Source organism: Lepisma saccharinum, chromosome 15, assembly GCF_977018435.1.
Source record: "Lepisma saccharinum chromosome 15, izLepSacc3.1, whole genome shotgun sequence".
In the NCBI taxonomy this organism is placed as follows: Eukaryota; Metazoa; Arthropoda; class Insecta; order Zygentoma; family Lepismatidae; genus Lepisma; species Lepisma saccharinum.
In genome coordinates this window covers 70,149,502-70,163,050 of record NC_139243.1, presented here as the reverse complement: position 1 = coordinate 70,163,050, position 13,549 = coordinate 70,149,502, and the positions used below count along the sequence as shown (strand labels likewise).

General features: G+C 32.7%; 1 pseudogene; it reads left to right on the top strand.

Moving 5' to 3' along the window:
• The first annotated feature begins 5,480 nt into the window (after positions 1–5,480).
• LOC145999320 (NADH-ubiquinone oxidoreductase chain 1 pseudogene) lies at positions 5,481–11,132 on the top strand (annotated as a pseudogene).
• Positions 11,133–13,549: the final 2,417 nt, after the last annotated feature.

Genomic DNA, 13,549 nt, shown 5'->3' with positions numbered 1-13,549 from the left:
ACTTGCACCTCAACAGTGGAAACTTGGCAGAGTAATCAACGTTCATCCAGGTGAAGATGGATTCGTTAGAACTGCATATGACAAAACGGGCACTTGTTATGCCTTCCCAAGTAATGAAAATTATAATAACTACTGTTGTAAATGATAAAATTGATCCTAATCTTGATACAATATTTCATGTTGTGTAAGCGTCCGGATAATCTGAGTATCGTCGTGGTATCCCTCTTAGTCCTAGGAAATGTTGTGGAAAGAATGTTAAGTTAACTCCAATAAATATGGAAATAAATTGAATTTTTAGCCAATCTGGGTTTATTATTACTCCTGTAAACAGTGGAAATCAGTGTACTAGCCCTGCCATAATAGCAAATACCACTCCTATGGATAGTACATAATGGAAGTGGGCAACAACATAGTATGTATCATGTAATACAATATCTAATGATGAATTTGCTAATACTACTCCTGTTGTAAATAGAAAAATAAATTCTAAGGCTCATAATATTGATAGGGAGTAGTTGATTTGTGTCCCGTGTAGTGTGGCAATTCATCTAAATACTTTAATTCGTGTTGGTACAGCAATAATTATTGTAGCTGCAGTAAAGTATGATCGTGTATCTATGTCTATTCGTACAGTAAATATGTGATGTGTTCATACAATAAATCCTAGGAATCCAATTGCTATTATTGCATAGATTATTCCTAATACTCTGAAGGTTTCTTTTTTACCTCTATCTTGGGTTACGATGTGTGAAAATATACCAAATCCTGGTAAAATTAGGATGTAGACTTCTGGGAGTCCAAAAAATCAGAATAAATGTTGATATAAAATCGGGTCTCCTCCTCCAGATGGGTCAAAAAATGAGGTATTTAGATTTCGATCTGTTAATAATATAGTGATTGCTCCTGTTAGAACTGGCAGTGATAGTAATAGTAGAACTGCAGTAATAATTACTGATCATACAAATAGTGGTACTCGTTCCATGGTTCGTATATTAATTACTGTTGTAATAAAGTTGACTGCCCCTAAGATGGAGGAAACTCCTGCTAAATGTAATGAAAAAATTGACAGGTCCACAGATGCTCCAGCATGTGCAATTCTTACGGATAGGGGGGATATACTGTTCAGCCAGTTCCTACACCACTTCCTGACAAAAGAAGAGTTAGTAACGAGGGTAGTAGTCATAATCTTATATTATTTAATCTTGGGAAGGTTATGTCAGGGCCTCCGAGTATTAGGGGTACTAATAATTTCCAAACACCCCAATTATAATAGATATAACCATAAAGAAAATTATAATAAATGCATGTGTGGTTACAATTACATTATAAATTTGATCATCTCCAATTAACTTCCTGGCTGACATAATTCTATATGAATTAGAATACTTAATGATGTTCCAACCATTCCTGATCATACCCCGAAAATTAAATATATTGCACCAATATCTTTGTGGTTAGTAGAAAGTAATCATCGTTGCAAGAATGGGGTGGCTGAATTACAGGTGATAAACTGTAAATTTATTTATGAGTTTTACTCTCATTAATTTTGGCTTTATAGTTAATATATAATTTTGGACTGCAATTTCAAGGTAATACATGGAATGTATTAAGGCCTAAAAGAGTGCCCTTTATTTATGACTTTGAAGGTCATTAGATTAAAATTAACTTAAGACCTTAGAAAGAGATATAAATTGGTTGAACTAGTGGGATTCCATAAATTGATATAAAAATTGTGATTACTGATAATAGTTGTTCTTTTAGATTTAGTGGCTTGTTATTAATAATTGGTTTTGTAATTTATTAGAATTGAGGTGATCGAGGTTCGTAAGTAATAATATAAGGTTAATAGTGATATACTGATTAAAATAGTAATTGTTTAAAGTTGGTTATTTGGATGATAACCATTCATTTTGGTAAAAATCCTAATGGTGGAAGACCCCCAAGGGAGAGTATTGAAATAAAGAGGGATATCTTTTTTATAGAGGGAAGCTTAGTATGAAGAGTTGGTGGGTATAATATGATTTGTTTATTGAAAATAGCATAATAGTGGAGGAGGTTATAAGGATGTATACGAGTAAGTATGTTAATCAGGTGTTATCTTCTGATGTTATTCTCAGGATGATTCATGATATGTGGTTAATTGATGAAAAGGCTATAATTTTTCGTAATGAAGTTTGATTTAACCCTCCAATTGCTCCAATAATTGCTGATATCCCGATTGTGATAGTTAAAATTATGTTTATGTCATCAAGTACATAGCTAAGTAGTGTTGATGAAGCAATTTTTTGAATAGTTGTTATTACCAAACAATTAATTCATGTTATTCCTTCTATAACTTCTGGCATTCAGTTGTGGAATGGAGCTGGTCCAATTTTTGTTAATAATGCTAAGATTACAACATGAATTTGTAAATTAAAATTTATTGAGTTAATTATAATTAGTGCTGCTTTTAGAATTATTGATGATGCTAGCACTTGAATCAAGAAGTACCTAAGTGATGCTTCTGTATTTCGTTGATTATTTGGTGTAGAAATTAATGGAATAAAATATATTAGATTAATTTCTAAGCCTATACAGGCTCCATATCATGAGGTGGAAGAAATAGAAAGGAAGGTTCCTATTGTGAGGTCAATAGGAATATTTTTTTTTAGGGGTTGTGAGCATTAAAAAGGGCAGGATTGATTATAAACATTCAAATGTGGGGTATGTGCCCTCTAGCTTAATTAGCTTACCTTTTTATTATATTTTGGTGTATGACGCACTATGGGGTTTGATACCATCGAGGAAAGTTTCATTCTTTCAGCTATAAAATATATAGGATAATAAGAACATGTTAGGTTTCATGTATATTTTACTCTATCATGCTAATCCTTTTTCAGGCATCTTATTTATATGCTAATTATAGTAGTGGGTTAAAAAAGTTATTTATTGGGTTTTTATTTTTATGGCTAATAAGTAGAATCTATTTATTAAATAATATAAAATATTTCAACATTATCTTTAATTTTATTTAATTTTGAAAGTGTTTGTATCTAACTTAAAGTAATTGTCTTACTTTATATGTAATTTTAATGCTTATTGAGGGAAAAAAATTGTGTTCTATATAATATGGGAGTGAGAAAAATTAATAGGGGGGAAATTTTCGTGAGATTGTTCCTATTTATAATCTAATTTAATATAATTCATCTTATGTAATAATATGAACCTCTCTTTATAATTTACATTAAAGTTTTATTCTGGCTTAAATTTTCTTTAATTAAATTTCACATATATATTTACTAAAGAGAGGTAAAGATATTCCGCGGATTTCTGGTGGCTTGGATGGTTGCAGGGTTAAAGTTTGGTGGTTCACAGTGCGTGGATTTGTTTAGTTTAATATAATTTAGATTACAGGATTTTAATTTTTAATAATGTTACCCAGCAAAATTCGTTCCAGCTGGCGCGGTTAGACAAGGGGGCATAAATGGAGAGCTGTTGGCTTAATTGTAGTAATAATTAATTTTTGGTTGTTTGAATTTTATTTGTTAGGTGAAATTTTTAATATAATTTGTTCTTTATTTTTATTAATTTTATAAAGGTGACATATTTAGACTTGGATTAGATACCCTATTATAATCATTGTAAATTTAGCTTGAGTAGTAAAAGCTATGATCTTGAAATTCAAAGAATTTGGCGGTGCTTTATTCTATTCAGAGTAACCTGTTCCGTAATCGATATTCCACATTTTATTTGACCTATTATTGTAAGTTATCAGTTTGTATACCACCTTAATTTGAGGATTTAAATATATATTTTCTTTTATCTTTTGTAATATATTTCAGGTCAAGTTGGAGATAGGTTACATTGTGTTTATTTGGATGGTATATTGAAAATATATTTGAAATTGGATTAAATTGTAATTTCGTTTTAGAAAAGTATTTTGATTTATTAGCTCTAGGGTATGCACACATCGCCAGTCGCTCTCATTTATATAGGTGAGATAAGTCGTAACATAGCAGGCATGTGTGTGCCTGGTTTGATTAATGTCAAAATATTTCTATTAGATAGATATACATTTACATTGAATATTTAGTCGTGCAATTCGATATATTTTGATAGGGGTTCTATTGCTATTTGATTTCGTTTATAAGTAGGTTGTATATGAAAAGGAATTTTATATTTTTTTGGTAATATGTTTATCATATATAAATTAGTTTGTGATAGATTAGTAGTATAATATAGGGATTTATTAAATATATGAAATATTAATTTTTATTATAGATGTTAATAATCATACCTTTTGTATCCGGGAGGATTAAATTTTAATTGAATATTCTTTTTCTCGAAAGGTGAGGAGCTAGTAAGGTTAATTTTAAGGTGAGAGTGTTATATTTTTCTGTTAAAATTATTATTTGTAATAAAATGTTATTCCACTTATATCTAGTTATTAGGGAATTATATTTAATATAGTTTTATGTTTTAATATTTTTATATTAATTTATATTATAGTATTAATATTTAGTTAATATTTAGTTATGACTTGGGGGATGTGCTTCTGGTTAATATATTGGTTATAACTTTATAATAAAGTATTAAATTTATTGGTTTGGAGATTGCTAGTTTTTGTAATTTTGTTATAATTTATTGGGATTTAGCTAAAAATTTAGTTTAGTTTTACTTAATTATCTAATTATATATTTTAATTAGTTTGATTTAGAAATTATGATTCTATAAGTATATTTAATTAATTAATTAGAGGAATTAGGCAAAACTTAATTCTCGCCTGTTTATCAAAAACATCTTTTCATGGTTTTATATGAAGTATAACCTGCCCAATGACATTTGTTTAATGGCCGCAGCAGTATTTTGACCGTGTGAAGGTAGCATAATCATTAGTCTTTTAATTGGGGGCTAGAATGAATATTTGGACGAGGAGTAAGCTGTCTTTGATTAATTAATATATAATTTTACTTTAAAGTGAAAAGGCTTTATTTTCTTAAGGGGACAATAAGACCCTATAGATCTTTATTTTGTTTTAATAATATTTTGGTTAGGATTATGATTATATATGTTATTAGGTAATATTTTGTTGGGGGTTCTGGGAAGATAATGATTAACTCTTTATTTAATATTCAATGATTTTTGTTATTTGGATCCATAATTAATGATTGAAAGAATAAGTTACCTTAGGGATAACAGCATTATCATTCTTGAGAGATCATATCGACAGGAGGGGTTGCGACCTCGATGTTGGATTAAGATATTGGGTGTAGCATTTCAAATTTGATGATTTGTTCGACCTTTAATTTCTTACATGATCTGAGTTCAAACCGGCGTGAGCCAGGTTGGTTTCTAACTCTTAATGTTTTAAATGTTTTAGTACGAAAGGACCAAATATTTATATTATATATATAATATTGATTAATAATAATTAATATAATGGCAGAAAAGTGCATTGAATTTAGGATTCAAAAATGAAGATAATTACCTTTTTATAGTAAATGATATTAGATTTATTTATTGGAATTATTTCTTTTATTATTTTAGTTGTATGTGATTTGGTTAGATTTGATTTTTTTACTTTGTTTGAGTGCAGGATTTTAGGATATATCGAAATTCGTAAAGGGCCCTAATAGGGTTGGGGTTTGTGGTGTCTTTCAGCCTTTTGCTGATGCAATTAGGTTGTTTAATAAGGAACAGACATTACCTATTTTGAGAAATTACTATCCTTATTATATCTCCAGTTTTTAGATTGTTTTTGTCTTTATTTCTTTGGGTTGTTTTTCCCTATCATACTTTATTATTTAATTTTTATTTGGGGGCCTCTTTCTTTCTATGTTGTATAAGAATGGGAGTATATACAGTAATATCTGCTGGGTGATCATCTAATTCTAATTATGCATTGCTCGGGGGTCTTCGAGCAGTTGCTCAGATTCTCACTTACAGGGTGAGTTTATTATTTTCCTGTAGTTTACGGTTATTACAAGCATAAGAAAATAGTTTTTCGTTGTGACGTTTCAGGAGAACACACACTCCCTTCATCAGACATTTGTTTTCATTTTGACTAAAGATACAGTTATAACAATGGTAGGCAACTTTTTAAACAAAAAGAACCGTTACATAATGGATGTTGTCAATGTTACATTGTTGTAATATATCAACTTAACTGTGAACAGAAGCAGTCTGTTTTATTTTTATTTCAAATAATAAAAATTTTGATCACATTATTCTTTATGTAAACTTATGAATCCCAAATATCAACAGGTTTTCACAAAGTTTCTTGATGTTTTCTGTTACATTAAATTTTAAAGATGGTGGCTTACTCCATTTGTGAAAAAGAAAACTCCAAACTGGATCTATGTTACCATTTTCATTATTTAATTTATTCCAGTGTTCTTCTGCAATCAATGAAGCTTCCCAGACATTTAACTGTGTGTTTCCCGTCAATCTTTTTAAAACCCTTCTCTTTTTAATCAAATGCTTATCTTCGACGATGTGAGCTGACAAACCTGTTCTTGGGTTTAGATTTATAATGTTCGTGTTTGTGCCATCTTATTGCCATTTTCCTTGCTGTTTGTCCTACATAATCCTTTGAACATGAACAACTTATATTATATATTCCTGTGGTTTCGACATGTGGTAGATTTTCTCATTTTGAATTCATTAAATGTGCATTCCAAATTTCTAGTGATCTAAAAACAATTTTGAAATTAAATCTAAAAATTTTGGCAATTTTATGTGAGAATCCCTTGTGGAATGGAATGCACACAAATTTCTTTTCAACAGATTTTTCATCTTTGTCTGTATTTCTCTTTTCCTCTAGCTTTCTTGCGACTTGTTTTTTGATTTGGTTTATTCTGTTAGTGTGAAAGCCATTTTCTTTTGCTATATCAAAAAGCTTTTCTTCTTCATTTTTGATATCCTTATTATTAGAACATAGTCTTTGTGCTCTCAGGAAAAAAATTAAAAATGTATTATTCATTGTTATATGTGAATGTTCTGAATTGGCATAGATGTATTTTTCCCCTGCTATTTTTTTCCTATGCACTGATGTTTGAATTGTTCTGTCAGTTGTCTTAATTTGCAGATCAAGGAAAGAAATTATATTGTTATTCATGGGTTCGCAAGTGAATTTTATTCGATTATGTGATTCATTTAACAATTTAAATACGTCCATGATGGTGTTCTCATTTTTAGCAATAATTAGCACAACATCTACATATCTGATGTAGTATGATATCCGCACCTATCTCATTAAGAATTGGAGATTCTATGTAATGAAGGAAAATGCTGGAGATGATTCCGGATACTGGGATTCCCATTGATAGACCGTAATTGTAATTTGCACATACAGTAAACCATCGAACCATTTCCCATGATTCTACTGGGTTAACCTTCATCTCAATAAGCCATCTGTGTAATGCATCTGTGGCACCTTATATTGGGATACTAGGATATACATTTTCAACATCAAAACTTGCAATACGATACTCATTATTCCAAACAATATTTTTTAGTTTCTGTTTCACTTCATATGCATTTTGAACACTGAATGGTCTTTGTTGTTTAATTATAGCAAGCCTTTTAAATAAATATTTGGATAGTTTGTATGCAGGATGTGTGAAAGTTCCAATGATGGGTCGTATTGGAGTTCCCGGTTTGCGAGGTTTTGGTAGTCCAAAGGCAATCGGCAGGGTTGAATTTTTGACAATGAGTTTTTTTCTTCATTTCTCTTGGTATCTTGATACTGTTTTCAATTATTTCTTTACCTCATTTATTATTTTAGTTATAGGGTTTAGAGAACTTTCTGTGAAATTGTTTACTTTGAAACATTCTTCCATTTTTCTTTATAGTCCTTAATTCGGACAAGGAGAGGTTTATTTTCCTTGTCCAATTTTATTAAGAAAATGTCATTTTCTCTCAACGAGATCTTGAAATTATGATCTTTTTCCTCCAACCTATGTTACTTCTTCTGTTGTATTCAAAAGAGCATCATGTGTGAGACTTTGTAATTTTCTCTTTTCCTCCTCATCATCTAAGAAATTCAGTGCTTTTTCTATTGAAATCAAAAAATCTTCCTTGTGTATACAGGGTGTTTCGTAAGTTCGTTTACAGTGCTTGGGAGGTGATTGTACGAGTGAAAATAAGGTGGAAAGTTCATGTAACGGAATTCCGGAAACGGCTTTGTTGCAGAGTTATTGATGTTTGAAAACGTGGGAAAATGATTTTCCGAAGTGAATAATGGCAAAACGGGTGGAGAGAAGTTGTCGGTGTTGGGCGGTCCACTAAGAAATTGGGTACGCTCTAGTCAAAAAATCACGCGGCAATACTGTGCAATGTCGGCGCAAGGGATTCCCTAAGGACACGAACGAAGATGTTGACAGGAGTGGGGTGGGTGTGCATTCTGCGTGATCTGGTATAGACGAAAATTGGCATGTGTTGAATGGCACCAAAAAACAAAGAAAATTTCCTGAACGAAGGGCACCATGATGTAAAAACGAAAAAAAAGAACTGTCATAGGTTGCGTACCCTGAAGGGCAGATGGGTGTCTGTGTGATCTGACGTTAAGTATCATATTTCCTGCTAGGGGCGCCAACAGTGTAGGTTTCCTCATGAAGGAGCGCACGTGTCTGTGCCATTCGTGCTTCAGGTGCTGTGACAGCAGCACGTTGTTAAACATTCAAGTTTAATGGAAAGACGTGAGGTTCTTGGACAGTAGTGTTGGGCAAACATTTGACCTAGCAGTGTTACGTGTTAATTCTTAGCCACAGCCCATCATGTTCTGTGAAGTGTACTAGTGTTAATGGCCATAAACACTTGTAGCCCGGTGTAAGGGATGGCTGCATACACGTCCCAAGAGCATGCGGACATGCATCTGATTTATGGGGAGGCTGGAGGTAATAGCCATGCTGCAAGGCGTCAGTATAGGGCATGTTTTTCAAATAGGGTGTTACCATTGCACACCTTATTTCAAAATGTAGACACTCGACTTTGGGAAACAGGATCAGTGTTGCCACCTCATCGAGAAGTTGGACGACTGCGAAGTGTGCAAACACGATGGTGTGTGGAAGATGTGCTAACTGCAGTGATGGATCATCCAGGCACCAGTACGCGCACACTAGCCCACGAACGAAACACCTTCCATGTGAATGTTTGGTGAGTCCTGGCAGAAGAGGGGATGCACCCGTACAAATTGTAGAAAGTGCAAGACCTTTTACCTCGGGACTTTGGCCCACGTGAGGACTTTTGCCAATGGTTTGTCCATCAAATTGAAACTATCCCCAATTTTCAGAATACGGTACTATGGACTGATGAGGCTATCTTCACGAAAACTGGTGTGTTCAATAGTAAAAACAGTCATGTGTGGGAACATGAAAATCCACATGCACTGCTAGTGGCACATCATCAGCACAGATTAGCAGTGAATGTGTGCTGTGGGATACTGCATGACCATTTGATTGGACCGTACATTCTCCCTGTTCGCCTATGTGGACCCACTTATCAAGCATTTCTCAGTGATGTTTTGCCTGAAGTACTAGAGGATGTGCCCTTGGCACTGAGACAAAGACAGTGGTTTCAACATGACGGTGCACCCCCACATTTCGATCGGAATGTGAGCCATTTTCTCAATACCGTATTCCACAATCAGTGCATTGGCAGGGTAGGGCCTGTGCCATGGCCACCTCGATCGCCTGATATTACGCCCCTGGATTTCTTTCTCTGGAGAGAGATGAAACGCCTCGTTTACGAAACACCTGTCGTGTCAGCCGAGGACCTTGTTGACCGTATCAATGTAGCTGCAGCATCGATAGCAGAAACGCCGGGATTGTTGGGTCGCACTAGACAATCCTTAATTCGCTGTTGTCGTCTCTGCTTGGAAGTACATGGTGGACACTTTGAAAACAGTCTGTGATGAGGTTCCCTTCACATCTCCATTAAGCATACTGTGTGCCCTTCAGGGTATGCAACCTATGACAGTTCATTTTTTTTGTTTTTACGGCATGGTGCCCTTCGTTCAGGAAATTTTCTTTGTTTTTTGGTGCCATTCAACACATGCCAATTTTCGTCGATACCAGCTCACGCAGAACGCACACCCACCCCACTCCCGTCAACATCTTCGTTCATGTCGTTTGGGGAATCTCTTGCGCCGACATTGCACAACATTGCCGCGTGATTTTTTGAGAGCGTACCCAATTTCTTAGTGGACCGCCCAACACCGACGACTTCTCTCCACCCGTTTTGCCATTATTCACTTCGGAAAATCATTTTCCCACGTTTTCAAACGTCAATAACTCGGCAACAAAGCCGTTTCCGGAATTTTGTTACATGAACTTTCCACCTTATTTTCACTCGTACAATCACCTCCCATGCATTGTAAACGAACTTACAAAACACCCTGTATAAGCACTACCAACTGAAAATTTAATTTTGAATTGAAAAATTTCTATATACTCATCAGGTACTTCAATATCCGTAAGATTTATAAATAATCTGTTGTCAATGTTCTTAGTTTCTATTTTACCAGTGATATCAATTGTTTCCCTTCTTTCATTGTTGCTGTATATAGCTTGTTCCTCCTCAATTAGCTGGTAGAATGTCCTATCAAGTCTCCTTTCTGAAAGCTTGCTGTAGTGTTCTACAACTTGTTGTGTAGCTCTGTTTACTTTATCCCATATGAGTGGATGCAATGAGGTGAGTTTAGTTTTGATTTTATTATCTTTTATTTTTTTAATTGGTGGTTATAACTTACTTTTATTTAATATTTTTCAATATTATCTGTGATTTATTTTTATTGCTTTTCCATTAGGTTTAATTTGACTAAGGTCTTTTTTTAGCTGAAACTAATCGAACTCCCTTTGATTTTGATGAGGGAGAATCTGAGCTTGTCTCTGGGTTTAATGTTGAATATGGTGCTGGTGGGTTTGCGCTAATTTTTATATCTGAATATGCTAGTATCTCATTTATGAGTGTTTTATTTAGAATTTTATTATGGGGGTATACTTTTTCTTATTAATTTTATTTAAGTTTTTTTTTGGGTTTGGGGTACTTTACCACGATTTCGCTATGATAAATTATTATATTTGGCTTGGAGAAGATTTCTTCCAATTTCTTTGAATTATTTGTTTTCTTTTTGGTTGGTTTTAGGGGGTTAATTATATCAATATATCTTTAATTGCATAATAGTTAGAATGTATAGACTTCTAGAATATTTATATTCTATTTTATGTTTTCAAGACATATGTTTAAATTTCGGCCAAGAAGCCATTTTTTAATATTTTATCTCATATTAGTAATGTTGCTGGGGATATGATGAAGTATATAAAATATATAATTGTTAATACTTGCCCAGTAGTGAGGTATGGGTTTTCTACCAGTCGGGCCACAATCCAAGTTAATAGAATAGTGGTTGCTAGTATTCAGAATAATATTTGGTTTATTGGGTATAATTGGAAACTTTGTAATTTTCTTTTATGATGTATTAGTATAATTAGTAGAATTATAATAGATAATACTAGTTCTAGTACCCCACCTAATTTATTTGGGATTGATCGTAGAATTGCATATGCAAATAGAAAATATCATTCTGGTTGGATATGTCTGGTGTTACTAGTGGATTTGCTGGAGTGAAGTTTTCTGGGTCTCCTAGGATTGTGGGAAATATTAATGAAAGTTGAATTAGCATTAAGATTGTAATTATAAACCATAATATACCTTTTATAGAAAAATATGGATGGAATGAGATCTTATCCATATTGCTGTTAATAGAAAGTGGATTATTAGATCGGGTTTGGTGTAAGAAAAGTAGATGATATTGCTCTTAAAATAAATGGTAGTAAGAAGTGAAAGGCAAAGAATCGGGTTAAGGTGGTGTTATCTACTGCAAACCCCCCTCAAATTCATTGAACTAATGTGGTTCATACATACCCAACAAATGCTGTTGCTATTGTTGTTGTTATAATTACAAATCCAACTGACCATGTATGAATATATAGAGAAGATCCATAGTATATTCAACGTCCAACATGTGTGTGTGTGTGTGTGTGTGTGTATATATATATATATATATATATATATATATATAAAGAATAAGGAGGCTCAGTTAGCATGAATAGTTCATAATATTCACCCATAATTTACATCTCGACAATTGTGTATTACTCTAGTAAAGGCTAAATCTGTTCTTGAAATAAAGTGAATTGCTAGAAAAAGACCTGTTAAAATTTGAATTGAGAGACCAAAATTTCATCAATAGGAAATATTTAACCCTGGAATGCTACCCATCATTTTTATGACGTGAATGGTACCCTGGGGTACATATGTACCCCAAATAATAAATGTGAGAAATAAGCTCATATGATGTTTATTTTTTAAAACAAACATAAAAAGAGCAAAGTTTTAACATATTTCAACTTTTCAATAATTGATAATAAAAAAGTTAGGCATATTTAGGGCACACTCTTTTTTGTGTTCTAAACAAATGAACTTTCTACGCATAGCGCATTTTACCCTTGAAATAAACTTTGTATGATTTTTATTTTTCAAAACAAACATAAAAAGAGCAAAGTTTTAACATATTTCAACTTTGTAATAATTGAAAAAAAAAAGTTAGGCAAAGTTGAAGACTTTCTTTGAACTCATGGTTTCCTAAAGAAAAAATAAAAATAAAATATAAGTCTACTATAAAAACAAGAGTGGAAAACTGAAATCATAAAATGAAATTTGAATGATAAATATATTTCATGGAACCGGACATACAGGCCTATCTCTAAGTCTTCTGATAAAAAATAAGTTATTATTACCTGTCATAAGAAAAAAATCGTTATTGGAACTTCATAAAAAACAGTTTGCACGTTGCTATATACCTTTTGAAAAAATATGAAGAATAACACAATTGCTACCCTGGGGTACAGGTGCACCCCACACAAGCTCTAGCAGCTAAATGTACTGCGTTCTTTCACTGTTGAAGGTCACTGCGAAACTAACTCTCTGAAATATGAAACTACTAGAAGCCAGTAATATGTGGCGCCATCTGTTAGGAAGAAATTTAACTATTTCATGTGAGTGGGGTACAGGTGCACCCCAGGTAGCATTCCAGGGTTAATGGAGCTGATAATTCTACTAATGCATGGTTTGCTAGTTTAAGTAGGGGGTGATAAACTCGTGTTGGATTTGTCATTTGTAATTATTTAATTATTTTTAGAGATCCCTCCGAAAGTCTAGTGAATTTTTACAATTGTAGTTACTGTAATAAATAAGTAGATTACTGTTATAATAGTTATTAATATAATGGATTCATTATATAATTTTATTCCTAGTAATGCATTACTTCATGTTGTATATGTATCTATATTTTGTAATGTGGAAGGTGTCATTAATGGGTCTATTACTATTAATAGAAATAGTCATAATATTGGGATTATATTTACTATTAATATTTTTATTCTTAATTTGAATATTTCGTTTGGTGTGAGTCTTGTTATATAAATAAAAAGAACTAGTATTCCTCCTAGAAATACTAGGAATAATACGTACGAAAGCCATGCGGATTTTGTCAATGTTGATATTGTTA